The 26,125-nt window shown below is 39.2% G+C and overlaps 1 protein-coding gene and 1 long non-coding RNA gene across 2 annotated transcripts in view; both read left to right on the top strand.

Annotated features, from left to right (window-relative positions):
* LOC308061033 overlaps positions 1 to 11,907 on the top strand; it is a 41,653-nt gene extending 29,746 nt beyond the window's left edge. Inside the window, exon 2 of the long non-coding RNA XR_013927032.1 lies at positions 1 to 11,907. This exon is cut by the window's left edge and continues 24,463 nt beyond it. This is a non-coding gene — a long non-coding RNA (uncharacterized lncRNA).
* Positions 1 to 26,125, top strand: part of CYP7B1 (cytochrome P450 family 7 subfamily B member 1) — a 126,555-nt gene that overhangs the window by 30,857 nt on the left and 69,573 nt on the right. The window lies entirely within an intron of this gene.

Below are 26,125 nucleotides of genomic sequence, written 5' to 3' on the forward strand. Positions count from 1 at the left end.
GACTAGAAATTTTTGTGAACCTGTGTGTAAGTGTGCATATACATACATGAACTCTTGTGTGTGTATGATCAAACTTGGTACAGTGAAGCTATGCATGTAAGTAGCTGTAACATGAGACAAGGGATATGTCACCTACCATTTCTTTCTGTGGCTTGACAGTTCCATTTTTTTTCTGGCAAGGTTGATGTTCACATAGACACCTTTAATTAGGATCAAAAATTGTTTGAAGATTTGTCCCAAAATATGCAGTTCACATTCACTTTGTCCTCTCTGTATCCATCAAGAGAAAGTCTTCATTACATTTCAGAACTATTGCAGCTAGAAGACGTGAATGCTCTGAAAGATATTGGCCATCAGCTCCCAACTTCCTGGGCTTTTGACTTCTTAGTTTGATTGCCGCATTGCCTTCATTACAACCACAGCCTAGACATGTGTGAGGTACAGAGGTCCTTGAATCGCACTTGTAACCGAAAATGAAACCAAGTTTGTGTGATTACTTTTGTTCTTTTTAATAAAGTGATGTGGCCTTACAGGCAAGGAGATGAATTTTTATGCTACTCGTGCCTTCCAGATGGTCTCCGGGATTAGTTTCAGTTTTTTGTTCTAGAAATTAATGGAGGTCCATATTTTTCTGCAATCCAGCTAGATACTAAGATGATGAATCTTCGCGAAAAATGAAAGCTGATTGAAGAGATGCAAATGTTAGAACCTTCAAATTATTTCAATCAAAATTGGACTTGCTATTATGTGGGTACATGTTACTAAATTAACTGCAATTTTTATCTACTTGTTTCTTTGTTGTAGTCATCTAGGCAGATGGAAGAACTGTCCATATGCAGCCTATATCATATACCAAATATATAGGATATACTTTATTATAATCTTGCGCTTAACCCCTGAATGATCTAGTGTTGTGTTTCCTATGAAACACTAAGTATAAAAACTGAACTTACTGCTTAATGCTTTTAGGTGAATGGATTTCACAGCACTTAGACTGGATAGAAAATCTAAAACTTTATCATGTATTGTTCTGTTATGATGATGACTGCAGCAAAATATTTGTAGCCATATGGGTACAAACAGTCTTAATGGTCTTAATGAAAATACTAGGATTTCTGTGGATAACACAATGACCTTCATCGAACCAACAAATAAGTTTCAAAGTTTTAATGCATAAGCTTTGAAAAAAGGACTTTTTCTTTTACAGTCTCTGCCTTTGACTTGAGATAGTGAAACTGCTGTAGTGTAAATTTCAAGATTACTTCCACTGACAACATCAACTTGAAACCTAGTCATTTCATAAAAAAAAAGAGCTAGTGGTTTCAGGAAATGTTTCTATTTCTATGTTATCTTGCCAGTTTCTGTAATTCTACTGGTATATTTTCCTGCAAGGCTGTCACAAAAGCAGGGGAAAATCCATTTATGCAGAATAACAATAGAACAGACTTAAAACAAAATACTTTTTAACACAAATTCTTATGTGAATTTTTTACACAAAATCTATTTTCACAAATAAATAGAGATTAGAGAATCTAATTATGTTATTAGTGTCACTGCACTAGTGCAGACCTATTTATTATTATATTAGTGCTTAGGATGGTAAAAGCTGGAAATAATTTCTTCTTCAAGAAACTGCATCTTGAAAACAAGACAAACAGATGGCCATAGAGGAAACAGAGATGAACTGGAATGGCCTGCTCAGTAGTAGGTCAAAATTTTTCATCGAGGAGTACTGGAACAAGGTCCTACTGAATGTCTTCAGTACCACCTTCAAAAAAATCAGAACTGCTGTTTTAGCTTATCTGGTTTTTTTAAGACTTAGGACCATGGTGCATGTAGGCTGCCACGTAGCATGCATTAGCTGTCTACCGTAGCCTCCTTAGAAACAGTATGTGGACCACCTGGGGTCTCCAGCAGTTGCAAAACCACCCATCTAAATAAAGCTGAGGAACAGCCGTTACCACAGTCAAGTGCGAACTGTCCTTCAGGTCTGTTTCTCTCTGGTGAAGTTACGTTCTGTGCTGCGAGTTCTTGTGCTCTTCCCCATCTACACTCGCTTGTCTTCAGAGGTGCTGAAATGGCTGTTTCCATGGCCCTTCTTGTGCTGTTTCTCTTTGATGCTCTGTAACCTCCCTGATGTGAAGGGTGAGACGTGTTGTAGGAGACATGAATGGAAACAACAGTAAGGGAAGCTGAATTGAGGTAAGCCAGGTGTGACTGCAAGGTGATGTTCAACACTTAGTTCAATACCTGCATAAAAGTCTGTATGGTTAAGAAGATTTGGAAGGGAACTAAGAAGTAGTTCCTGTGCAGTAGGAGAGAAAAAGGCATGGCAGAGGATGAGATACGAGTCTGCAGGGGAGGATGAGTGTGTTGGAGACCGAAAGGGGTAAAAAGGAATAAATTAAGGGGAAGCCTGAGAAGAAGTGATAGAAGGAAGGAAGAAAAGAATCTCTTGTTTGTCTTTTGCGTAAAAACTTGTGCCTGAGGAATAGCTCACTTGAATATTAGCAAAAGAAAGAGAGCCAGGAAAGCTGACTAGGGAAACATTAAACTGGAAGCAAAACAGAGAGGGAAGGGGCTTGCTTTTTTTTTTTTTTTTTTTTTGTTTAATTGGCAACAGAATGCTCCCAGATTGCTGTTTTTTTCTTTTCCTCCCCCGCCCCCCTTTTTTTTTCCTGGCTAAAAATCTCCTGATTTCCCAACTTCTTCTCATTCTGTACACAGAGGTGGGATTTACAACTTCCCCATCGTTTTTGCAGTACCACCCAAAGTCTCAAACAAGGTCAGGACCTTTCTGGGAGAGAGGCTATGAAAACAAAGAAAGATGATATATTTTGTGTCCTGAAGCCTGGTTCAAAGGCTGTTACAAACAGTGTGAAGACTCCCATAAATGTGTTAGAAAACCAGTGACTTCATACTGCAATAACCTGTCAGTAAGAGATGTAAAGCCAGCTCTGAACATCTGAGCAGCCGAAGTCTGAGGTAATTCATCCCTGGATGCAAGACCAAAGTCCTGGTCTCATTGGGCAAAGTGGGAGCAGGATTCTAGCCCTACAGCTTCTGGGATGGGAATCAGCTGGAGTGTTTATAAATGGTTCTTGCACAGTAGCGATCTGGTGCAGCTACAGCAGTTAACTGCAAGATGGGCCTACTGTAGAAGGTAGCCAGGTTTTGTTGGTTTGATCTTAAAGCATAAGCTATGTTTGCCGTAAACAGAAGCAGCCTGGCAGGGCTGAAGAAAGTCAGGCTTATGACTTGTCATTAATTCCCTGGGTACTCCTTTTTCCAGTTGCCAGGTCCAGTTTGGCCCTGGTTTGATCCCCCAGAGAGATGTTAAAACAATTCATAAGCACCTAGACAATAATCAGGTGATGAAAAACAGCCAGCATGAATTTGTCAAGAATAAATTGTGTCAAACCAATCTCATTTCCTTCTTTGACAGGGTAACTGGTCTGGTGGTTAACAGAGAATAGGAGATGTGATGTATCTTGACTTAAGTGAGGCTTTTGACACTGTCCAACATGACATTCTTATAAGCAAGCTTGAAAAATATGGCCTAGATGAAATCGCCATGTAAGTGGCTGCAAAGCAGTTGAAAAAAGTGTTCTCAAAGAGAAGTTATTGGTGGTGCTCTTCCCAGCTGCAGCAGGGGCAGCTCACCTAGCACAACTCACTGGTCTCATCCATGGCAAGTTCTGCTCTCTAATCCATCATTCAAAATGCTAATGAGAAAATACACTTTCTTTTTTTGTGGGGACACTGAGTCGGGGAGGAGGTTTGCAACACTTCGGAGGAATGAATTGGTTCAGAAGGATCTATATAAAAAGCAGCCAGGTGAAATTCAGTAAAGAAGTACAAAATACTGCCCTTGGAAAAGATAGGGTAAATGCACAAAGACAAAAGGTGGAAGTAATTGGAAGGCAGAAAAGTGTCTGGGGTTTTAGGAGATCACAAGTGAAATATAACTCACAAAGGACATGCTATTGCAAATAAAGCACGTCTTTTTTTCGGGATTCTTTAACAGGAGTGTCATGTGTAAGACATGGGAAGTAATTATTTTGCACCATATGGTGCTGGTGAGGCCTCAGCTGGAGTATTGAATCCAGTTTTGGGGACTGCATATAAAGAAAGATGTAGATAAATTGGAGAGTTTCCAAAAGAAATCATGAGGAAAGGAAGAATTTTAAAAGCATGATTGCAAAGGAAAGGTTGAAGGAGTTAGGTTTGCCTAGAATACTTATTCCCCTTACCCCTTTTATGCAGCGGGAGGATCTAGACAGTCTCCTGAGATCTGTGAGAGTCCTATGTTTTTGTAGTCCTAACTGTAGTATTGGCTATCTGAATAACATGCTCATCTCAGTCACAATTAGTTGATGTCATAACAGAGGCATCTTTAGAGATGTCGTAGCAGAGGCATCAGAAAAGATCTGAACGAGGAAGCAGATACTTGGAGTGGCTTCAGTACAAGTACAGCAGTAAGGAAGATGAGTTCATTGGGGAAATAGAGAAGGCAGCGTTCAAAACTGACATCATTAGTAGTGTGGAGAAAAACTAATTTATACATGATGATTATTTTTGTGTATGGCCACATGGAATTAAGTATCATCATTTTGACAAGTTGGTACCATCCTTCAACACTCAAAGGTTTCCTTCTGTAAAGTTTTCTTTGCTGGAGATTTCTGCTTGGATCCAGAGGGTTTTTTTTTCCTGAATTGAAATGCAATAGAGTGAGAGCAATGTTTTTAGACAGTACAAATTTTAAAGAAAGAAATAAGTCCATATTTACATATATGGTCAAATTTTTCTTTCTTTCCTTTTTTATGCTTATTTTTCAATTCCAAGACACATCTGGTGAATTTTATGATTTAGGGATTGAGGTATCGGCAAAAATGATTGCTGGCCCTTGCTTCCTGTTTCTCTGCTTTTCTTTAGAGCTGTATGACACCTACTAAAAAGTTCCCAGTATTTGTTCCTGTGTGCTCTGCTGAAAGGTAGAGTTAGAGTAAGCACGTCCAGATTAACTGCGAAGCAAGCTCAGCTCATCTCAGTGGCTGCTGGATGCAGTGCCAGGTATGGCGCATTTTGCTGCAGAGTTCGTATGATCACCGACAAAATAGTAATAATCAGTAGATAATAAATCTTTGTAAGCTGTGAAGTGAAGAGTAATAAATATAACTCCTTTTTTTCCCAGAAGCCAAATCCTTCTATCCTGCCTCAACAAGAGTTAGACTTTCCATCGTGGTTTGAGGGAGTTTAAGTTTCCCCAAAGTTATAGGGATTTGTGGAGCAAGTGGAAGTAGTCTTGCATCCTTGTGAAGGATAATACTGCCCAGACATCCCGGAAGGATAGTACAGATAGTACTGCCCATTCATCAGCCCTAGATCAGGCTTTGTGGCTGGTGGAGCTGAGGAGCCACGGTCATAGATGCACGTCAGCCTGTCTTTCACGTCCTTCCAGTGCAAGGTGTGGCACAGCTGTGTTCAAGGGAGGAGAGACCCTTGGCTTTGTAGTACCACTGCTTCTCTGCCTTGGAGGCTGCTAATACCTGTGCCTTGGGTGGAAATTATGCGATTAACTGTAGGCATGAGCAGAATCTGTACCACAACTCATCCAGCGCCTTTCCCAATACAATGCCTCGAAAGCATTCATGCTGGCCTGAAAAAAAAAAAAAAACCCAAAAAAAAAAACAAGCAAAAAATATCTGTCTCTTAGATGCACACATAGACACAAACAAAAACTAAAAAAAAAAAAAAAAAAAAAAAAAAAAAAAAGCAAGAGAATAAAAAAAAAAGCAGAACCTGGTTTAATCCACGGCAACCCCCCGGCAGCTCAAAGTTAAAACTTCCCATTCAATTACTAATTCATTGCTTTTGTTTGTGGATATTGCAGTGTATGTGGTCTGTGAGATTACCCGCTGATTGTCATTTTTCATAGTGATGCGGCTGTCCCACAGAAGGGATTAAGAGTGAAGCTTCCTTTAGCACTTGCACTTTGCAGTGTTATAGGGCACAGGGAAGTTGTTTTGCGTGTGTGCAAGGGGAGCTGCACGTGGGTGTGAATTAATAGAGTTTTTAAATGTATTTTTAATTTTTATCTCCAAGCAGTGCTCTATTATCAGCTAGATGATAAAATGTCTTGAATAGTTGACTCTAGGGCTTTCACTAAACTGCCCATGAATGCTGAAACCATCTGTTTTTCTGGACGTTTGTCAGGGTGAGTGTGGCAGAGGCAGCTGTTTGAAAAGGGACGCTTTGGATGATGAACCAGCCCATTGTTTCTGAACGATTCGCTTGCATTCAGAGGCTCTACCCAAGCGTACTATAGAGCAATCAAAATCAAACTATTGTTTGTCCCAATCATATTGATCTCAAAAGAAGGTGGTGGGATGACCGCATTGTAGATGCAAATAGTTGTTTAGAGCAGCTGTATGCTGGCCAATATGTACCACAGTAGGAAACCCGCATGGAAGCTAGAGGGCTCCCTGCACCCTACTGGGGAAAGAGAAAAGATGATGCCAGATTGAACTCCAGTCTATAGCAAAAAGGAAGGCTCTGGACTGTTGGTATTGCTAGTAATTTGCTTTTTACAGCAATGGTTGACATTAACCCTGTAGTGCTTTAGTAATTAAAGTCAATTGTTTGGAGTTTTTTTTCTGCAAGCACGTTGCAGAGAGAGTTTATCAAGAAGATAATTATCTAAAGCTACTGCATAGAAATATAAGAGCGATTGGATTGCTTGGATGTCAACTATCAATTTTCTCTTCTATAAAAATTAATTGCATTTTTGTTGTTGTTTTCTATGTGGAATCATTCATGCACTGTTTAAAGTTTTCATAATTTATTTATGATGATGAAAATATAGCAGCTGAATCGAAACATATTGTGGTGTTCGTTTCTGTGTTAAATATAGCTGTCTTATCTCTGCAGAAAGCAGGGGAAAAGATGATCTTTAGTGCATGTAATGAAGATTATAGCTTTTAGTTTAGAGTAACTGAGAAAGCTCCACTTCATCCATTAACATTTTAAGCTTTTTAGTTGTCCTTGTCACTTCATTGCATGCATGCTAATATCTCCTCATATAAAATTTAATCTGTCGAACTAAATGAAGGAATTAGTATCTGAAAGACATCTTTCATTAAGCAATTAACGAATCTTTCTAACAAATCTACAAAAGCATATGTGTTTATATTTAATAAGTATTTGTATGATCAGCCAATTACAATACATAGATACATCTTTTTTGTTTATTTGTGATATTACAAAATCTAAACTTATAATTAAGTTGTAATTATGCTTTAGAAAATGTATTGTAATTGTCAACAACTGTGGTTAGGGGACTGCTGTCTTTCAAAGTCATCACAGTCGCATAAAGCTTAATATGTATTTCTTTGTCTAAGAGTCTTTTTTCCTGTCTCTTCATGATTCATGGATGGAAATGATGAGGTAGTAAAGAATCTGCAGAGGGAATACATTCAAAGATATGTCTTTTTAAAATTAGCAATGACGTATATGTGCATGTAGGAGGGAAGCAAACAAGAAGAGGATAGCAGCCTGGATGAAAGGATGATCACCTGCACCAGCTGCAACACATTTCCTTTCACAGTTTTAGAGTGGCTTTTCACATGTATTCTCTTTTCAAGCTGCTTGCATAATTTTCTGAAGGGACACTCCACACTAACTTAAACTATTACTAAACCAGTGCCAGCCTCTGTGTAAAAAGTGAAAAACATAAGTAAAAATAATTATATTGTCCCTTTGCCCTTGTGCCATCATTAACTTCTTCAGAAGTCATTTTTTCAGAAGTCATTTTTTTAGCAGTATATATGAATGTTTTCTTCCTGGTCTTCCTTCTTATCTGAATTACTTTAGTCTTCAGAACTCTCCATCTGATGTATAAATGTCCAGTCACTGCAGTAGAATGAATTGTCAATTGATTAATAACTCTTTGATATGAAAAAAAAAAAAGCTACTTGATTTCCTTGAATGAGGTGGTGCTCCTGTACTGGTTGCTCTCTGATTTGGCCTGCTTTTATAGGTTGTTTTGTGGGGTTTTTTAATGAAGTCTTCACTTAGATCATGTAGTTGTTAGGAAACAAAAGACTGTGGTAAAGCAGATAAGCAATATATCATACAAGTGTCAAGTAGTGGCCACTTCCCTGAGGACCAAATTCTGCCTTAGATGGTTCATTTTTAAGCACATACAGTGTATACAACTATTCTAAGCATTTCCTTCTACTAAATAATAAAGAATAATATTTTTCAGAACCTTCTACCCCTCTGAGTGCAGGTAGGTCCATGGTGGTTAGCAGGAAAACTCCACAGAGAAGAATTGGAGGTGGGTAGAAGGAATAAAACCCCAAGTACTTACAAAATACTGCACCTGCAGTTTTCTCCCTGGAGATAAGAGTGAGCCCCAGGGGAGAGATGTGAGTCAGGTCAGTTAATGAATTACAGGAAGGCACTTGCATGTTATAAAAACTAATTTGGTCACTGGAAAGGCTTCTTTTTCTTTCCAGACATACCAAGCAACATTAACACAGACAGTGTAACATGTTTGATTTGACTCATTTGCTTATCTTTTTCATTAGCAGTTTGCTACCTGACTGTTTCAGAGCCAGTTCTCCAAGTGTTAAAATAACTCACCAGCTTGACAGCTATCATATATGTCTGGCAGTATTAACAAAGTGCAATCCTTGCCATAAAGTTTGAAAAAAATGTATCAGACACCTACTCACTGGTTGCCAGAGGACCAAACCTCTGAGCAGGAGAGAGACAGAGGGAGATGCTGTGCAACCAGTGAAGTTCAGGGATGATGAGGATCCAAGGCACCTGCCATATTCACCTCCTCGAAAGGGTGGGGTGGAGGAATCCTGGAAATCTTTGTTCACTCTCGGGTATTTCTATGTGGCATCTGTGAAAGTCTGCTCAAAGTTTCACCCTTCGCATCAGACTCAGGTTCATGTTTGTCTCATCTCGTGTTGTGGTGGAGACCAAAGTCATCTGCTCAAGGATGCTTTCAGCTATGTTCTGTGCACTGTACAAAATACTGGTAAGACCTGTTCCCATCCTGAAAGAGACCCAGCTGCTTTAAACCATTAGCAGCTTCCTTCTTCTTTTAATCTTTTGTTTGCTCTCACACAGCTTTCTGGATGTAGGCGTTTATTACGCTCCTTTTTTATATGCCATCAGTGGTTGATTCCAGTGCCCACTTCCAATGCTACTCAATTGCACCAAATATTGGCAGTGTGAAATTATCTTCAGTTAATTTCGGACATTTTACCAAGTGCAATTCCTGCATCTGCTTTACTTCAAATGGAATTACATGAACAGGAACTACAGAATATCAGTGTTCGGTTATAGTCCTTCAGATGGAGAGCAATGTGAGTATGTAGATAGACAGAAATCAGTGCCTTGGAAAAATAATATATCAGTAGTGTATTACACTTTAACCTCTTCCCATGACCAGTTTTCATCAGAAAAATTGTGGAGATGCACGTGGGTATTTTAAAGCTTGTGGGTTTATGCTACGGTTATCTGAGTGATCGTTCACCTATGGCCACAGACTGAATTAGTCTTCACGTTGGTCAACCCAGGGGTCCCCATGTCTGCCATGCATTTCCCCATACAAACATGGATTGTAAAAGTGATAGATGCAAAAAATAATGTGGAACCATTAGTGTTGTGTGTCTGTGTATGAACATTATTTAGCTGGGGGTTTTTATTAGGGAAAAATAGTGGTAGAGAGCAATGGAAGATTCAGGTCTTTAAATCCTAATGGAGATGGGGAAATTATAATCTTATATAAATAATATTTCTTTGGGGTGGGCACACAGAGATAAAGCCTGATTTGCTTTGTTTTCTTTAGTGTTTTAGTCATCTTAGTATAAAAATGCATACATCTGAAGCCATCTTATTTCTTTCCTTATTTTTTTGTTTTAACATGTGTTGTTACAATCCCCTAAAAAAGATTTTTAAGCAGTCTCTTTTTCCTGGTGAAAATTTTCTTCCCAAAGAAGCATTTTGACAACGATACTGATTAACATCCTTTCACAAGGTGAATAATATGTTAGGCGAAAATGTAGTAGAGTTAGAGAATTTGGCACAAAATTGGAATAAGGACAAAATGTTGTCAGAAATGGGTGCTGGAAGCCATATGTTTCTTTTTTGAAGGTGGGTCACGTTTTTAGCTGTCAGATTACTAAGAATCCTCATGTCACCCATGGACTTCAGGCAGAGACAGGTTTTCACCATGGTGGGAAGGCAGGCCTGCCTGCTACCCACAGTTTGGCACGTGAATTCGAAACTTGTATGACAAGGCATCTGATTTTTCAAGCCTAATTTGTGACGTGGAAGGACTTCTCTTACAGAGTTTGATTTACACTCTTTCTGCAGCAAACTGTCATTTACTACAAGTTTTGTAAAATTTGGAAGATTGGATTTGTTAGGTTTTGTCTTTCTCCAAAGGATTCAACTTGCCAAGTTAAGTGCTTGCCTAGGAGTTTCATCTTTGTAAGGTCACAAACAAATTTCCTGACTTGTGGCCGCAAGCATCATTCTTCTGTTTGAGAGAACAGAAACAGAAAGAGGGGAAAAGTTTTTTTAAAAAATTAGGCTTCTCATCTCAATGCCAAATGAGATCACAGGTAATTTGCACTCAGACTTTTATGCCCACACTTTAGTACTAGCTTGAATAAATCTGCTGGTTTCACCTTCCACTTCTTCCTGGTGTATTTTTAGAAAGCTGTAATTTTACTATGTTAAATCAGTATATCTTCACATCCAAAGATCTGGTCTCACTCCTCTACCATACAAATTCATCTTCCTTTTTTATTTTTTATTTTTTTATTGTCCACTAAATTTTCTTTGAAATTCCAGGTGAGGTTTCATCAGAGATTTTTAGGGGGTGATACAAATACTTCTGTTGACAATATGTGGATTGATAATACCGTTGTTTCTGTGTCTCATTACTAGGAGAAATGAATAGCTGTTGGTCCTTGGCCTCCTGTGTGTTTTCAGTTGTGGAAGCCCAGCACCCAGCAGAAATTCTTCTTTCTGTCCTGAAGCACCTGGTGTCCCACGTTTTTCGTTGTGGTTTCTGGTCCTTTTTGTTGCCAGTGAGTCCCAACTTCATGCTCTCATTAACATCCTCACATTTAATATATTGTGTGTGAAAGCATTAAACCTGACTAATCCTGAAGCCAGTCCCTGAAGTACTTCACTAGTAACCTCCTTCCCATACGAATCATCCTTTTTTCTGTGTAAACCACTGGCTTCTGCAGCCAGTTCCAGTTCTCCATTTAAACTGGTTGTGATTATTGGAGATGCTCTGCAGAGTTCCAGATAGATTAAGAATTACTGGGTTTGTTGGTTTAGTTTTTAACCTAAAATAGCGGTTCTCCTGGAAAAGAAAGATTTTATGTCTAGCTTGCTCCTTTCAAAAATCGTTTCCAAACCTCAGTATCTGTAAAGGTGTATAGTACCCCCTAGTATTGCTTTTCTACAGTATTGCCATTAGGAAGAAATGAGAATATTCATAGAATCATAGAATTGTTTAGGTTGGAAAAGATCTTTAAGATCATCAAGTCCAACTGTCAATCTAGCACTGCCAAGTCCACCACTAAACCATGTCTCACATCCCAAGTGCCACATCTACACATCTTTTAAATACCTCCAAGGATGGTGCCTCAGCTGCTTCCCTGGGCAGCCTGTTCCAGTGCTTGACAGCCCTTTCGGTGAAGAAAATTTTCCTAGTATCCAATCTAAACCTCCCATGGCACAACTTGAGGCCATTTCCTTGTGTCTTATCTCTTGTTAGTTGGGAGAAGAGACTGACACACACCTCACTACAACCTCCTTTCAGGTAGTTGTACTGTGCAGCTCCTGATTTCTATGAAGAGTGTGTTTCTCTCATAATAAAAAAAAAATCAGCACAGTAATCTTTTCAAAGCAGACTATTCCTGAGTTTAAATCTTTTTTCAGTATTTGGAAATGAAGTTCAGTTGCAGTTTATGGATGCTGTATGTCACAAGAAGGAGTTTTATGCAGCAATTCAGCATGCAGAATTTCCGTTTCTGAATTGGTCTTAATCAGAAACTTGTTAGTCCTGGAAGTTACCTTTCCAGTTTTCCAAGTATAAGCCAACAGATATGGACCCATTCATGCTGAGAAAAAAATTATCCTACTTTCTTGTAAATGAGTTTTTAAAAAGGAGACTGCTTATGGTTATGAAGACATCCTGTTGCAATCTTTGTCCCGCATGCTCATCCAGTTCTGCTTTAGACGCTTACCAAGTCATGTATCCCACTCATCTCAGAAAATACCTTCCCCTTACTAATATTTGCTTTATGTTTAATTTGACAATGCATTCTCTGTTTTATATCTTCATCTGTCCATGGTTTCATTCCAAACCGGTGAAAGCAGCTTCTGAGTGGCTGCACTGCCATAGCATCTCATGTAACTGAGTGGGGTCGGCCTTTAAAACAGAGCTGGTCGCCAGCAAAACGGGAGTTATTTCTGTTTTCCTCAGGCGAGTTGGCTCTCGGGTAGCTTTGTCATGTTTTGTTCAGAGGAATTGCTGACCTCTCTGTTCCTGTATGAATTCTATATTTGGGAAGGTGGGTGATGTGGCATTTCTAAAGACATAGAAACTTTTGTGTATAGATTTATTTAACAAAATTGATATTCAGTATTCACTGCAGACAAATACTGCACATTCAGTCCTCGATATGCAAGCGTAATAGTAATAAATATCAAATGAGGAATGTGTACTCAGCCTTCAACTTGAAGTAAAGGCATTCCTCTCAAATGACACATTAACCCTCTCATACCAGCAATGAGTGAATCAATGTTTAATGATAGTAATGAGGCTAAATTAAGAGTTTACACATTAAAAAAAAATGAAAGGTTATAAATATCAGTATAGTTCCAGAATCTCAAAGATTTTAGGTCAAAAACCCGCTCCCGTCACTTTGGTTTTAGCTGATGGGTATTTACCTCCACTTCTATTTTAAAGCTAGTTTCTATCCTGCACTGAACACACAAGAAATGTGATATAAAATATCGATGGAAAATGCTGTGTAATTACATAGCATAGCGATAATTCAAATACAGTGATAACCCATAGATGGTGGTTATAGTAAAATGGGTATTTGGCATAATTTAAAAAAAGAAACAGAGTTTTGTTTAGCTTCTTTCAAAATGGCTTAGCAGTAAAATTTTTTTCTTAATTTTATGAGAAATCTCACTAAGAAAATTAACTAAGGGTTAAATGGGTTGACTTGTATTGCCACTATAGGAAAGAGATTAAAAGAGTTTAACTTCAGATGCCTCATGTCCTGCAGAACTGAGATATACTGGATGATTTACCTCTAGGAGAAATTACCGTGTTATGGCATGTATTACAGGAGAGTTAAAAATGGTTGCCACAGTTGCAGTAACTTTTGCTAAAATGGGTGTTGACACTGTTTAGATACTGTGAGAAAACATGTCAAAGTGTTTGCTTTATTAAAGGGTAAAATCAATGCTGCCACGTGAGAAGTGGGAATGCTTTTCTGCTCCAGGTAGTCTATATGTGATGTCCAGTTTTCAGCATGAGCCCTACCAGAGGCTTGGTGGGATGCATGCACAGACTCCTTGTTTGAGTGGTGGTGTTTGTACCTCAGTGTGCTGAGCCCTTTGAGTCTGCTGTGCATCCAAACGGGTATTCAGAGCAGTTCCAGTGTAAGTTTGTACTCTGGTTTTGTTCTCTCCGTGGTCACCTCTCCTGAGATGCTGTTAATGGTTTTGTGGAAATCATTTACAATGCAGACACATGCTGTAATGAAGACATAAAGGGCACCATTCATTCTCCTAAACAGAGATGTCTGTCCTGCATGGCCTCCAGCTGTGGGTCCAGAAGGATGTAATTCTCCCTCTATGGCAGTGTTAGACTTGCCAGCTCTGTGCGAATGTGGAATAAATGCCGTGGAGCATCTCACAGTACTAGATAGACCCCTCTCTTGAGGCAGCTGAATTGAGTCCTGCTTGTTTACTTCAGATGAAATAAATCAGTTCAGGCTCCATTGACTGCACCGGTCACTTTTGGGGGCGGGAGGAGAGCATAGGTAGCACATCTTTAGACGTCTACATTCAGATACCTAAATTTACAGGATACTTACTGTGATCTTTGGTACTACATGGGATGCAGGCTGGCAACTGTTGGCATGCTGCTCTTTACCAACCTGAAGCCATCGTGGTATGTACTCATCTATAAGTAAAACGTGAAATTCTGGTAAATGAAGTGTAAGATACATCCACCCTTACTAAGTTAGTGTACCTGACCAGTTTAAGTGAAGACTGTAGCTGTCCCTCTGCAGTCAAGGGGCGTAAGACAGGTATCTCTATAGAGGAATTCAGAGCTTGAGCATCTGAATTGGCACTAGGCGCTAGGAGGGATGCTTTCTATCAGCTGTATAGGATATGCAGCATGATTAGGATCCTTACTGATTGCTTAATTTAAGGGAAATGAATCTCAGCCTAAATTGTTTCATGTTAGAGCTTCAGAGAGAGCCCCCAAAACGTAAAACAAGTATAATAGTCTGTGTAGAGCAATACCCCAGCAGTGTTAGGAAGACAGGCAAACAGATCTGGTGGATGGCTGACTCAGGTGTTGGGGCTGAGTCTTGAATTTGAGTTAGGAATTATTTTCTTGCTCATCTTCTCTAAAAGCATGGTCTGATGATTTTGTGTCAGGGATGGGATTAGCAATGGTTTATTCCAACTATCACCATGACCTCCAGTCTATGTCTTCTCCATGGTGAATTCATAAAAGAGCAATAGCTGACTGTTGGAATTATTCCTGTGGGAAGGAAGGGGAAACCTCTGCTTAATTCCTGGGAATACTGAAATGTCCCTAGAATACACTAATGTTCTTTAGGAGCAATTCCTGATAATTCTTTTTGTCCTCCAACAATGGTTTCTGTTTGCGGGACAAAGCTCTATTCTTCATTTAGTTTTCTTCTCTGTGGAAAGCAGAAAGAAGAGCTCTTCTGGGAAACAAAACCAGGTGGCCAATTAAGAGTCCCATTCCACCTGGAGAGCATCTCTTCTGTGCAGAGGTGCCTGGTGTGGGGACCCCTGCCCCAAAGTTTTGTCCAGCTGCTAGGACTGTGTGTTTTGCTCTTAACTTGGATCTGCACAAGGAGTAACTCTTGCAGGCATGTGGCTCTGCTCATAGGCACTTCAGGCTGTAGGTACTTTCTTCCACTGTATTTTCAGCCCTGTTGCAGTGAGTTGCCCACTTGACTGCAACAGTGCTGAGTGTTTTTCAAGATTAAGAGTCAAAGCGGAAGGGTAGAGGGGGATGTGGATTGTCCAGATGTGAAGTACTGGCGCCTGTGCTGCCCTGAGTCTCTCCACGAGGCTGAGGCATTACTGGTGGTGGCAGGGAGGCTGCAGCCTGTCTGCCAGCAGCAACCTCCTAGCTCAGCAGCTCGGGTTAATCCCGGTGATGATCTTGAGGGAAAGTCAGTGTAAAAATACTAGGTTGACTTCTACCCATGTTTCGAGGCAGAAACACCCTTGTTTAGGTTTCTGAACAGGACGGTCTGGGATAAATACCTGCAGGCTGCTCCATGTCTTAGGGGGTTTCTTCCAGGCCTGTCTTCTCTCATTGTTGTTTGAGTTGCTGTAACCTTAATTAAGGTTGTCTTCTTACAGTATTTTTTTAAAATATGTTCTTGGAAGTGTTGGACTGCTTGTGAGTTTAAAGCAAATTAACAATACTTCTTTTTTTTCCCTCTGTAAAAGCTGTTTTACAATATGTCTCTTGTAAACTTGCAGCTTTCTAAGTTTCTGTATCAGAATGTGAATTGATTATGGGATTTGACGGATCGTATCCCATTAGCTCTTCGGCTTGTAGGAAACAGCCCTTGACCTATTTTTTTAAGCTTTATTTCATAAATGTTTTCAAAACTGTCTGAAGATCAAAAAAGCAGGGTCATTCATTTAAATTTACTTTAAAGACCAGCAGTTCATGGCTAATGAATGTATGGTTTATTAATCAAATGTATGTAGCTGAAAGAAGCCAACTACAATTCACTTACAATTGCGATTTTACCCTATTTTAACGTTATTTTAATGAGCTACAGATTTGAATGTGGGCTTTGTTCATCTGTTGCTTCCACTCAATTGCAGTTTCACCCTAAGAAGACACAAGACAGATTGATCAGGCTTCCAGTCATTGTGAGACTTAAATGAAGTGAACAGGGCCTTATGTTTCAAAACCAAATGAGAGGATTAAAGCAACAAAAAAAAAAAAATTCTCCTATGTTATCTGTCTGCTGTTCTTAAATTTGATTAAGCTACTTGCCACTAAGCACTTTTGGTTTTACTGTAAATACAGCCTAGAAATAAATTTTCATGGCCGCAGGCACCAATCAGCAAGTGATACCATGAATAATTAGCACTTAGAAACACTTGTTCATGTTAGAATATTTCTTTGATTGCCATTTCCAAAAACACACTCAGATAATAGGACAGTACATTTCTTTAAGGTCTAATTGGGATAAAGCTCCGTGCCAGCAGTTACGATAGTAGTACAAGCAAAGTTTTCTGAATATTTTTTTGTCTGCGTGCATGATACAAGTTTGTATTTGGTGCGAACAGGAAAAAAGAATAGTCTTAAGTTAAACTATAGTAATTTGATGTATTCGTATTTTATTTTTAAAATTACAGCATTCAGTTTTGGGTTATAAAAGGCATTTTTGAACCTGAGTATGACCATATCAAATATCTTCGTAAAATGTAAGCAGATTGCAACCACCTGTAAAATAATGAAATGACCTGTGAAGACAGTGTAAGCAAGAATTCTGTATCCTATTTTATTCTTATTCTGCTTTATTCTTAAAGGCTTTCCAGTTGGCTTGAGAATGTCTGATAGGGAGTAGCAATCCCTGTGAATTATACTGCACATAAACTCTAGGAACAGCAATGAAGAAGCATAGCTCAATTCTATAGACTTTACTTTGGTTTGTGTTTAACTTTTGACACAAGTGTGTTTGAGCTGCAAGGTCCATCAAGAAATACTGTGAAAATACTCATCATGACAAGTAATCATGCTGTATTTTTCACATACATTTAACCTACCTATTTTATAATTTATTTTTATGCCATTTACACATTTCTATATTTTATGCTTTTTTTTGTTCTAAATTGCCTTTTGAATTTTACATGAAAAAATGTCAAGTGGCAAAGCAATCTAACATATCTGTACTTGATCCTTCATTTCTTGTGTACCCAAACTTCCACCCTACTCTCGGATGACTTTCTGTGCAGAAAAACCCTGTCTGCAGATTCTGGTGGCCTGAGTAATGTGGGGCTGTTCTCTCAAATGACCTTTTACATTGAGATTTTAAATAAAAAATACAGGACATAGATTTTTCTAATGCTGAGACATTTTGCATTTTAAATTGTTTAAATGTTTAAAAATGTTTTTAGAGTGGAAAACATCTATAGAATCCCTTAAAAGAAATGTTTTGGGAAACTGATCTTTATATAACTCTTTGACTACATTAAGTACAAGTGCAAACCAATTAGTGCAGTATCTCCATGGAGCAGGCTAAATTTACAGCAGGTGAAACTGAGGCAGAGAAGGAGAAAGTGGGCTTTCTGGTGCACTTAAGCATATCTTAAGTGATTGGCATCTCTGTGCAGCAAATGAAGCGCAGGGTGCCGTAACCATGCCACTTTTAATTTAGCTAGAGTAAGAGCAAGGGAGGGTAGGGAAGCTGTGGCAGCATAGTGGTCAGCACATGGGCTTGGGGGCAGCCTAGGTATATTTTCACTGATGTTGTCTGTAGTACCAAAATGAAAGCTAATCGGGGTTTGCCTAGCTGGAGTGTGAACTGTACCTTCATTCACTGTCCTAAGGACAAATGCAATACAGAAATTGTAAGTTAATGATCAGATTTTGGAGTCCCAGACTCCCAGATTTGCATGGTTTTCTCTTGAGCATTCAGACTCTCCTTGTCTTGTCTAAGTGTTAGACTAATGTCTATCAGCCTCAGGAATTAAATGTGTGAGAATGAACACATTGATAAGAAAAACTAATTTATAATCAACACTGAGTCTTTATGCAAAAATTTAGAATAATGCAGGTCTTAAATCTGTCTGATTCCCACACATTGTTTGTTTTTAAATAATGTGCTGTATGAAGTACATTTTTTGTGTTCTAGGGAGATGTTCATTAATAGACCTTTGTGTTTTCTCTGCCTTTGTGTGGCCATATGTAAACCTGAGGAACCGAGTTCTGTTGTGTGCATCTGTGTCTGGCTTAAATCAAAGGTGATTTGATTTTTTTCACCCCAAACCAGAATTTAGGCCAAAAAAATACTGGTGGTGAATTTGAAGCACAAACATATTTTCATCTTCTGTATGTTAATTTTTATGCAAGTTCTGTGCTATTATTTAAAAAGAAAGCTTTAAGAAATACTTGAATGTATTTTTAATAGAGTTCGATTACTTTACATTTCATAGAAGTATATATGAGACAAGCACATAGTGGGATGAAATTTTGTAAAGCATTTGCAGGCTCGTTTTCTGCAGTGCGGGGTGTTTGGTGGTACAGTCAGTGAATATTTCTGTATAGCTCTGCAGCGTTAAACAAATTTATTTTGACATTCAGTATATGTAAGTAACTGAGAATACAGTTCATTTCATTTAGTGTTCAGTCATCTAAAATCAAAGCATTTTGGATATTATTACTTAGCTTTGATATAAATTAGTAATCTACCATGTATTAAGCTTGCTGTTTAAACTGAAGTTTCCAGATAGCACAGGTTACCATCTGTATTTTTTCATATTATTATTGCCCTCATAATAAGTTCAAGGTGAGATTTTCAGGCAGTAAGCTGCAAGTCAGTTCTCATAGAAACACTTTAGAAAAGCTAGCTTGACATCAGCAGCTTATGAAGTCTTCCATCTATAATGTAAATGACTACACCTGCGTTATTTTTATTTCTTCATTATTTTATGGCTGCTCATTTAAAAATGTTTAAAGCATAAAAAACGTCTCTGCAAATACGTGTGAAAGGAGACAATTGTTCTTGTAGGAAAGGCCAGGAAAACCCACAAAAGAGGCCACAGTGAGACGATAAACATAAAGGTCCAGGAGGTATTATGATGAGGTTCACAGATACTGTGTTCCAATCAAGCTCAATAAGCTCTGAATTCCTATTATGTTTCTCAAGCCTCCAAAAAGACATGGGAAGAAACCAAAAGTTTAAGTCAAATAAAAAGCACTTAAGCCAAGAGCACATGAATGTATAGCTGGGTAATGGAGCTTTCATCTCCGAAATAAAAACAGTTCAATTCAATTGGAACTGAAGTTTCTTCCCCCTTTGAAAAAGTTTATTTTAATGAGTTTCCATTTTATGCGTGGGCTGTTCTTTAATCGATGCTGCTCCATTGAAGTTTTACCCAATGAAGACACAAGACAGATTGTCCAAGCTTGCGGCTATTGTTGCGAGTTGATGAAGTGTATGGGCCCTTATGGTTGATAACAGAAGTAGATGGTCAGAGCCAATAAATAAAACTTTAACTCTGATTGTTGGATGCTTTATGCTGAAAAGCTTTCTATTACCATGAATCTTCGGGTTTGAAGGACTTGTGAACCCAAAGGCAGCTTGTAGCTCTGTCACACAGACTAAGTCGGTCAGACAAGCAGCAATCTGTCCTATCCGATAAACCCAGTTTTGTCTTTTAAATTCTAGACTTCTCTTCAGGAATCAACATTGTTAATATCTTGACAGACCATTAACTTCATAATACATGTATCTGCTGCCCTGCTGATTTATTATAAAAATTTGATGTTTGTGGAAGTTAAATTGTGCTGTCCTTGGTCATGTTTTTACAAAGCAAATATCAGAAGGAACAATTTTAACAACTGGAAGCCTCTGCTAATGTTTGAGGAAATTAGTAAAATATTTTTGTGAGAGAGGTGAGAGTCACAAGTGCAAAAGAACCATAGAAAGATTCATATCCAGTATAGTAAGAAATCAGAATATTAACCTAGGGTTTTGAGGGTTTTTTTCAATGAGAAATTAGGTTTATTTTGCAGATAGGGCAGTCCTAGAGCCAGATTCGTTTGTTGCTTGGTCCAAAGAGATCTCAGTGAACAGAAGAGCAAATAAAAATTCAATTAAAATATTCTGCATATTTACTGAAGAAATGCCATTCATTTCAATTTTAAGGAGAAAAAATGGTTAAATATTTGTGTTAGAACTGGTTTTGTATGAGCAGCAATACTTGGGAGTGTGGCAGCTAGTGGCCTCACTTTGGAGGTGTCACGCAGATACAGTGGAAGGTATTTGGTCTTAGGGATGCATTGTGTATCCTGGAGTTTTCCAATTCTTGAGGCAAGAGGGGAAGAGAGAGGGTGAGGAACCCTGACCAGCTGGGAAAATGCAGGGGAGTGCAGGTGTGGGTACTCTCAGGATGGATGGCAGGAGGGAGAGGGTAAGGTTGTGGGAAAACGGGAGAGGTTTCTCTGGGAATGTCCGTTGTCCACTTGCATGAAGGTCACTTAAGATCTGTCCCTTCTAATCTTCCAAGGTTCTTACTCTTCTTCAACACCAAGGCATCAGAACATCTTACAGTGGTGCGTGAAGTAGCATGGCTACTATTTGTCATGTGTGGTGTGTTCTCTGTTAGTCCTTACATGTGGACACAAGGAAACATTTTTTTACCATGAAGGTGGTCAAACATTGGAACACGTTGCCCAGACATCTTAGAGACAGTCTCTCATCTACCAATATATGGTCCTGGACAACCAGCTGTAAATGACCCTGCTTGAGCAGGTGGGTTGGACTGTACGATCTCAAAAGGTCCCTCCCAATTTAAACAGCAGCATGTTTTTGTATGCTGTGCAGTATTTTGCTCTGGTGGGCAAGTTGCTTGGGTTCTTATACTCCATGTTGTTGGCGTGTGTTTCAGGAAAGAGAGCAGAGAAAGGTGCAGTGTGCATATGGAATAGGAGGTCATTCTCAGATTGAATGCCAAAAAAACTCCTCTCCTGTAATGATGAGCTTTTAATCTGCAATAGTAATCAAAGCAAATTCAGCTCATATACAGTACATGGGGAGGGTGGGCAGATCTTTTTGATGCATGCTTATTATGCCTGAAAAAATTCTCTGTTTAGGCTTAATATTTGATACAGTTGCTTTACTAACTGGCACTGCACTGAACACTGTTGATCGTTCTTCACTTCTGCATTTGGTGGGGATGAAAATACTTATTTTCTTCATTCAAAGACCTGCATTTTGTCCATCTTCTAGAACAAGTTGGGCTGGTGAGAAGGGGTGGCACAGAAAGGCGAAATACTGTACAAGGTGTGGGAGGTCAAATGGGTGCATTTACTGTATACTAAAGAATCCTGTACTGTAGCTATGTGCCTCTAAACTGTGCACCAGTATGTATTTAAGGTCTGACTTTGCATGAGGTATAGAAGCCGTTTATGTACATGCAATGCAATATGCCAACCCTAGTCTTCATAGCCATAAAGATCTCGTCTCGTTCATGTGCTAAATATGCTGATATTACCATACTCTTGCAAACCATGCTTTAACTCAAAGTGTGTTAGATGTCATAGTGGAATAAAATGTGTGTATCACTCTGTTGGGATGTGGGTAGCTGGAAGGGCTGAACTTAGAGTAAGAAGCTGTGAAATACTTCGAGGAAAGTCAGCTACTATAATCCCTGTGAAGAGTGGATGCAGATGAAGCCAGTTCCACGGCAAATTAACAGTCAGGCTAATTTAGTGTTGACCAAAGTTGTTTAGCATCCGAGTTGCTCAGGTGCTTGTGAGAGTGAGTGCACTAATTGCAGCCTCAATCTAAATCACAAAAAAATTAATAACCATCACTTGTACTGTGCAGGATCTCTTATCTCTCTCAGCAGATAAGCCACTAACTGAAAGAATTCAAAGGCTTGATTCCATCTGACTGCAACTGATATTTCCATCCTTATTACATTAATCTGTCCATTGCTGTTGAAGAATACTGTGTTCTGGTGGTAGCATAGCCTGTTATTAAAGCAGGGATCATATATTCCCATGAACGAGATCTTCTTACTGGTTCCTGCTTCTCTTTTTGTAACACGCTTAGAGATTTGAACAGGAATAGTGATACAAAACTCCAGATATTCTTGTATTATGCTATGCCACATGGCTTTGTGCAAGCAAATCTCCTTGCTGGGGGATATAATATGAGCTCTTGCAGATGAGATTCATTCCCTTGCCAGTGCCTATCCTTACACAGAAGCTTCACTGCCAGCTCTTTCCCAGAGAGGGCTTGTGGCTGTATAGACAACCTAAATAGCAGCAGGCTGTACACCTCAAAAAGCCCAGTGACAGGGAGAGGCACAACTAACAAACAAAGTAATTCAGAGACTCACTTTGCCGTTCCCTGTTAGCACAAAGGGAATTCTCTAGGAAGATTCAGATTCCAGAGTGTGCTCTGAGCAGGGAGAGCAGCACTTCTTCCTAAGGCATCTAATTATGAGTCTGTTCCTAGGTATTACCTGGCACAGGGAGGGGTGCTTGCGTTTCCCTCATGAGATAAAATTATTCCTCTCACTCTAATTACATGTGGTAGGAATTTATTCTTTTTACATTTAAATCGGTTTTGTATCAAGCCTCTTTTAGTTGCTAATACACCTCAGGTTATAGAGTTGCCTTAATTCCTCTACTAATGGAATTAGACAATCTGCCTGTTGTTCCCACAAGGATGTCCCGAAGCATGGTTATCTGTATTTTGCCTTGGATGGACTAGTTCACCTGGGGATTTCACCAGTTTCAGCAATTACACGTTGGGCGAAAGACTCCTGGGCAGTTAGAGTCAGCTGGCACCCTAACTTTTACTGCCTTCCCCCAGAAAATTCTCTCTTCTCTTACATAGCGTCAGTAGAGCTTTGGTGATGGTGTCAAAGAGGAGAGATGTAGCTAGAGAAGACTAGTTTGGTTTTGTATGCCCTGGTTTAGTGAAAGGGAAGGCTGTTGGAAGAGTGCTGTTCATCATTTAATATAATGAAATAAAATGTGCAGTTAAAATACTGGCTGTATTTCAGATAGATTGGCAGCCGTAGGTCCTTCTCCATGCATCACCTGCAGCTGTGGCACCTGAGGACCATGGAATGTATTAGGAGCAAGCATTTTGTCTGTAGGAAAGGACTGATATGTATGAAATCCCTTGGTGAGACTGCATCGCGGGTCACTTGTCGTGCTTAATGCTCAGGCTCTATCCAGGAGCTGCACAACTGCTCAGTAACAGGCTTTGGCGTTCCTGGTCAAGCTGTAGCAGTTAATGACTCAAGCTCTGGAAACCCCTGTTACATTAAGCAAGATGGTGGGTTGTCTCTGCTCAGCAGAGCACTGACAGTCTGACTTCCAAGTCTTTGGAACATAAAGCAGCATCCAGTAGGAAAACTGTACTTGATAAAGTAAACTTATTTTGCTGGAAGATAAGGAGCGTTAGAATTCGATTTATATGATAGAAGTACTGGCTAGAGGCTGTATAGCTTGCTGTCCTTTATTATAATCCCCCAATTGCCAGATACGGGTCAAAAAGGTAAGATGTACTCTTTTGTACCAAAGCAGTGGAGTAATGAGGACATCTGTTTTCATATGGTACTTGACACACACTACCAGAAATTTGATGTCATGCTGTCCAAACTTGTACATCATTGCAGAATTGCATTAGCTTTTCTGATTGATTCTGACAAGTCACTGACAGTTTTTGAGGTGAAACACAGACATGACAAAGGGCAAGCAGAGGCTGCATATGTCAGCTGGAACACTCCCTTGTTGACTCAAAGGGGTGGAAATCTTTCAGTCTCGTCTCTATCTGCCCCTTGCTGCTGTTTAACCTCCCCACCCTTGCCCCAGCATGCACCACTTTAGATGTTATTTGGTTACAGGGGCAGGCCCTTTTGAGTTTTCTCTTCCAAGTATAGTGCCAAGGAATCATTTTCTTTACATGGGTTAATACGTGTGCTCATAAGGTAAAAAAATGTAATTCAGTAAATTTATTCATCATGAATCATGAAAGGTTGATTTCATTTATCATATCACACCATAAACATAGTATTTTGTGGGTTTTATTTACACATGCATAAACTTAATTTACCCTCACGGTGTCAAGCGAGTCCTTATTTCCTTTCCAGAAAGTGTCAATGTATATGTACTAACACATAGCGTTTTAAAATACCAGTGCTATGAAAAAAAAGACTTGTTTTTATGTTGTACGGGGTTTTGGGAGGTTTGGGGTGGTTGGTTTTGTAAGAAAAATAAGGACAAATTGCACTGCAGTTATGATATATACAGGTTTACCAGCTCTGAAACAACACAGGATTCCCTCCGGTGCTACTGTCAGTAAGGTCAAATGCACCATTTGTTCTCAATATATGTTTTTAGGTATGCTAGCAAAAGAGCAAGTGGTATGCTGTAGCATAGCAAGTCAGAGTCGCATATTGTTATGCCATTTTACATGCTATGTTTCTGCTTCAGCCCTTCCCTATGAGATGGATGGTCATTTTTTGGTCATGACTTGTTTTGTCCATTTCTTGGGAAAAAACTGATCAGCAAATGCAAACTGGTGGTATTGCAAGTCTTTGCTGCTGAAACACGCAGTGTTCAGTGAACGTAATAAAAGAAGGTTGTAACATAAATGGAAGAATACTGTATTGCACCTGGTTTATCTTGCTAGACATGCACACTGATCTCAGAAAGTCTCAGATTATGTATGCCTTGGTTTTGCTGATAGGCATATGTTACACTCTTTTGGCTATTTTATACTTTTTCACAATGAAACATAGAAATGCAGTGATCCATTTTAGGGGAAATACTGCAGTTGGCCGTTATGATTTTAATGAAAAGATAGCTTCAAACTATATGCTCTTATTAGTAAAAGATGCTCCCTTTTCACAAGGTTTTTTCAATTAAGAATAGGTCTTTTTACAAAACAATATTGTAATACTATTGAAGAAGCATGTAAAGGAAAACATGAATAAAGAAAAATATAATTAATTGTAGTGTCTTAAAGTAGTATCCAAGTGTTAAACCACAGATTATATGAATGTTCTTTAGATCTGGCTTTTTCATGAGTTTAGAAATTCCATTTTGAAAAAGTTGTGATCTCTCAGCCAAGTTAGTGGAAAGCACTTGTAGATGAACCATAGACAGCGTTAGCAACTCTTCCCAGAGAGGAATGGGTGAAAGACATGCTATTGGAAGCAGAGCAGCAAACTTCCCTGCCTTATTGTCATGTAAATCCCAAGAGACCACTTTTTCTTAGTGCCTTCACCCCGCTGAAATGGAGCAAGTTAGATGCTTTCAAAGTATTTGATCTGTGGTCATTTATTGTCTTTTTCCTGTGGAGGTGCAGACCTCTCCTGGTTGCAAGAGACTTGCTTTTCTCAGTTAACCTTTGCAGACATCTGAGATGCAACCCATTGATTCTCAAAGATTCAGGGATTACACTTTGAAAACTCCTGGCATTTGGAGGACTGTGTCATCTCATTTTATGTGCTGTCTAGGCTGCTAAAATTATGCACTGATGATGCAGTCGTCATGGTGGCTATTACAGGTGTGGTGGATATTTCTGTGGCTGTAGAGAGCTATGGTGGTGTAGGCAGACCCACCACAAGCTGCCTTGATGCTCAAGCTCTATTGCTGGACTGTCAGACCTCATACAGGTAAAGCTTGCCTGAGCGAGCGTGTAAACACAACTTCCTCCATCTCGCACTTGGAAGGAGAAGCACAGTGTGATCATCTTCATCTCTGATTGTTTCAGATTCCAGACTGAATCAGTCATATTCAGAAATTATTTTGTTCTGTTTTGGACACTGGAGAGACTTGCACAAGTCATGCTCCCGTTTGGGAAGCCTTGCTGTCATCAGTTTGAGCTGCATACCCACAGAGGAGAGCAGTGCAAACCGCAATACAACAAGCTGAGGTATAAAAAAAAGTTGACTTGTTGCTACATTTTACATCCTTAGTGCATCCTTTTGCATTCTTTTTGTATTTACAGTGCAAGTTTATATGCAAAACTACACATCATTATCAAACTCTTCCAGTGTTTAGGAGAAATAC

This window comes from Falco punctatus (assembly GCF_963210335.1).
Source record: "Falco punctatus genome assembly, chromosome: 3".
In the NCBI taxonomy this organism is placed as follows: domain Eukaryota; kingdom Metazoa; phylum Chordata; class Aves; order Falconiformes; family Falconidae; genus Falco; species Falco punctatus.